The 4385-nt window shown below is 37.0% G+C and overlaps 1 long non-coding RNA gene across 1 annotated transcript; it reads left to right on the top strand.

The window, feature by feature from the left end:
* The first annotated feature begins 703 nt into the window (after window positions 1–703).
* Window positions 704–2378, top strand: LOC142085580 (uncharacterized). Its single transcript, XR_012674768.1, has 2 exons — window positions 704–1092; window positions 2193–2378. It is a non-coding gene; the product is annotated as an uncharacterized LOC142085580 (long non-coding RNA).
* The last annotated feature ends 2007 nt before the right edge of the window (window positions 2379–4385 follow it).

Raw genomic sequence — 4385 nt, 5'->3', positions numbered from 1 at the left:
TTCTGCAGAGCAACAGCATCTTGATCAGCTGATAGAGAACATGTAGGGCTGAGTGTTTTAGTCAATCTTGTACTTTAATTTTTCTCTAGTTAACTGACACTTTGCATAGCTCATTACTTCAAAATGCCACTGGTCACTTTATAACTTCCATTTTAAAATCACATGGACACACAGAGGAAATTTCCTGTAAATGTTGGGTTTAGGCTTGAGAATTTAAATGCAAAAACACCAAAACATTCAAAATTATCGGTACGAAGTGAGAGCAATGGGCCTGCAGTACTTCCTTTGTCAAATACCTATTTAAAAGCATGTATATCTTTATGAAATGGGAAAAAATACAGTACTTGTAGGGAAAACGTTTGTTTGTGGGTTTGGTTATTTTTTTTTTCAGATTTACATTGAAAGTAAATGTTCATGAAACAAAAGTGACTAGTTTGGCTTACTGGAAATAATTCTGGATCAAGTTAAGAATTTTATGCAGAACAAAAGATGAGCGAATGATCTTTTCATCAACTTTCTCCTTTATTACATTCTAAGATGTGACTCTAACATCCAAAATAGTTAAAACTATGATCTTTCTAACTGTCATATTTCACTAAATTCTGATGGAATGAGTGGTGGGTGGGTGGGAGGTGGATCACTTTTTGTTACAAGGAAGATTCGTCACATTTTACAGGGAAGTTGCTTGGAAGAAAAACCATTTCTTTTGAACCATTTTGTAGCACTTATTCTTTGAAGCTCATTCTTGTCTCTTCATAGCCGCAAAAGAAAGGAAATACCTGCTTGCTCATTCTTCTCACACACCTACTAGGTAAGCAAATCCTGGTTTAGTCATTGCACTCCGCTGCTCATGCACAGGAATGTGTGGTGGAGCTGTTCACTTAAATGGCTGTTTTACTGCTGCTTCTTCTCTGGGACCAAAGAACCACCGAAAATATTGGGAAGACAGATTGGAAGTCAGAGGCATCCCAGACCTACTAACAGCAGCACAATGAAAACTGGAGACCTTGAATGATAATAAAACAACTGAGTTGGTAAAAACTCAACTGATGGAGCTCTCATGTGGAACATATTGTGTCTACAATGTTACAGGTCATTTCCTTTGCCTTTCTCTGTAAACATGTTTTTCAAATTGGTTTCAAGTTGGTCCAGCTGCTTCAAGCACAGTATATTGAAAGCATATTAATATGACAGATAACTAGCAGCTGTTGTTGGAAAATTGACAAAGCGAAGGGTAGATGTTGCTTCGGAGGATGAAATTGTGCTTTCGGGCAAAACATCTTCCTCGATATTTTGCTTCTCTATGAGTTTTTCATTGCAAAGGCTGGGCCAGTGACACTAAGAGGTCACATTCTTTCCAGATACAGCTCTAGCAAATGTAGCCATGCCTTATAAGAAACAGGTATGCTGATGGACTCATTGTTCAACGCACTGAATGACAGAGAAAAGGTGTTCCTAATGTCTCGGCAATTGCGCTCTCTGTTAAAGAAGATACAGTTATCTGTTAACCCTGCCTCTGATTTATTCCTATCCATAGAAGTATTTCTGTATTGAAGATTTGGCTATAGTGTATGTAGCAATACACATGCTCCTATTGAAAGTCTGTGTTCCAGAGGTGATCTAATCCATTTAACCACGTCCTATCTCCTATCTCTTCAATTCAGACTTTGTTTTAAAATTATTATTTTTTTCTCTCAAATACAGTTTGGTTAAAACACAGGAAATCTACACTTTTCATGACTAAAAGAAATATCATTTTCATTTCTAACCTTAGGGGTTTTTTGTTTCTTGTCTAAAACACTGCATGCTTGGCCTGAGAAGGAGAGAAAAACACCACAACCCATTCAACTGGCAACGTTACGTTCTTATTTTGTATTTAAATCTATCAAGACACATACTGCTTCAAGTTTATTGCTGTTATGATCCTACAAGTTTCACACAATTCACATTGCCTGTAGCTGTCAAATACCGTACAGCTTCCTTAATAAGAGAGAATAAACATACACGTTCTTTGATCTACTTTACTGCTTCAAAGTTTAAAATGCACTCTGAGAGCTTTTCACGGGATTTCAAAGAGCAGTTATTGAGAGGAGTAATTATGAAAGTAGTAATTTTCTCACTGATGTTATTTTTCTATAATTGAGAGTTAGGCGGTAAGAGCATTATGTTTCTGTATTTTTTTTTCCCCACAGTGTAATCTACAAGGACTTTTGATTTATACCGTTTTTCTTTTATAATTCACTCTGCCCTGAGGAACTGCAGTCAGGCAGAAGGCTAGGAGACTGGAAGAACGCAGACAAACTATGGAAGCATATATAAGCAACCTGACAAGCACAAAGCATTAAAAAAGATAAATAAAAATCTGCATTTCAAATAGACTTGCATCAAGAGTTCTTAAGCTTGTTTCTGGGCTAGGCCACATAGTTAGAGAAAGATTGCCTTGTGTAATCTGTTTCCGCCCATTTAGAAATTGTGCTGACCTTCGTTCCTTTCATAATTTTCTAGCATTACAGCAGCAATTACTTACATGGAAAAAGGGTTTAACGTATGTTGTACTTCTTTTAATGCAGTTTAGCATCTGGAAACTTGGAGGAAACAGTCTGCTTCCTAGGGACCACATTTTGAGAAATGCTGACTTAGGCCACAATCCCATGCATTCACAAGGATGCAACTGTACGGAGCTCTTTGCAGATCATTACAGAGGGCTATATAATGTTACGAGTTGATTTTTTTAAGTTGCATTAATACTATTTCAGATACTTATTTGCTTTTTTTTCCATTGTCCCAAATTGCACATTAGTAAAATAGCTTTTTAAGGTTTATACCCTTTTAGGAAAAATGTAAACATGTTGTTATGAAGTAGCCCAGTGCTGAGGAAAAAAGAAAAATTTATTTGTTTAAAAAGAAAAATTGAAGTTCTCTAAATAACAGAAGTGAAACCTTTTATTTACTTTTTTTTATCTTAGCTCCTCTAAAGTCTTGTTTCAATACCATTCAGAACTAAATTCTTTCAGATTGTTGTTTTTAACTCTTGTATGGATCCTGAAAGGAGTAATTTCTGATTTGTTTGCCAGCTAGACCAAATTTTTAAGGCTAGGGGAGAGAAGGGAGTTATACTTTACAAGCAGGGTCAAATAACTCATAGGTTTTGTAATCTAAGAACATTCTTCATTGCAAATCTGCAAAGTTTGAAGAATTTTATACTTTTTGCAGGTCTCTAGCATCAATGTTTCCAAGGTTTTACAAGTTCTGCAGGGAAAATGATGAAGCTTGTAAAGCACGTGTTCACAATACAAATGGTTCATCATAAATATAAGTCACCGTGACTCATGCCTCTTTCAGAATGTACAAATAACAACATAAAGCAGACTCTCTCTTGCCATCTTTGAACTGTATATCCTGCTACCAGAGTTTGTAAGCTATTTGGTGGGAGAGACTGCAAGTTCTGAAAGAGTCAAAGGTAGTTCAAGAGTATTGATCTTAATGATTTCCTGTGAAACAACATCTATTAGAGGAATACCATCCCAAGGGACAAGAAGCCAAAAAACATCTGAAATTGTGCTGAAGCTCTGCCAAGGCCTTTTCTAATTGTTCCAAGCTTATCACAGGCTGTATTTGTCTGCTATAAATTAATGTTGTCAGTATCATGAACTGTGACCTTAGCACAAGGCCAACACTATTTCTAATCAACAGCAGTGAGTTTGCCTGCTGTTATGAACTGCAGCAAGAATTGAGAAATCTGAACTAATTTCTAATGTCTAATAATGAATAATTCCATCAGTTCACCCTCTGCCTCAGAAGTAGCCTCTAAACCGATAGAAAGTTTCTCACAAGTTAGCTAGTCCATTGCTTTGACCCAAAGCTGGATAAACTGTGTCCTGATAGCTGTCCGAACTACCTGTTCTTAAAATTTTCCAGTACTACAGATGCCAAATTTTCCCCTTGTAGGTGTTGCAAAAAGAAACGATAACATTTTGAAAAAAGCTGTTTATGAATGGATAAAATTGGTTGAACTTTGGAACATGGAAACCAAACCTGGTTTCTAATCTAACGAGCCAAGAAGAAAATGGTAAAGGGGTGTAGCTACCAGTTCAGGGCTGCAAACACCCCATTTGCCCTGCCTGCTGAGGAGGTTAATCACTGGGCCAAAGCCAGACTCCGCTGTGCATCTCTGCCTGGTTTTTTAATGCTTTTCAGGTGGGCTGTCTAGGTTTGGGAGAAACCTTTGGTTTATCTTAAATCACCTTAAATCTCCAACTAAACTCAGACTTGCCCCCAGGTGAGACTGAGTCTTAAACAGCAGCTAGATGCTAAAACATGACTGAAATTATTTTGGCAATCCCAACCAAAGCACTCCCTCGTCATGAATTTGAAGTGTGATTTAT

Source organism: Calonectris borealis, chromosome 9 (assembly GCF_964195595.1).
Source record: "Calonectris borealis chromosome 9, bCalBor7.hap1.2, whole genome shotgun sequence".
Taxonomy (NCBI): Eukaryota; Metazoa; Chordata; class Aves; order Procellariiformes; family Procellariidae; genus Calonectris; species Calonectris borealis.
The sequence above is the reverse complement of the archived record's forward strand: the minus strand, read 5'-3'. Positions and strand labels throughout refer to the sequence as shown.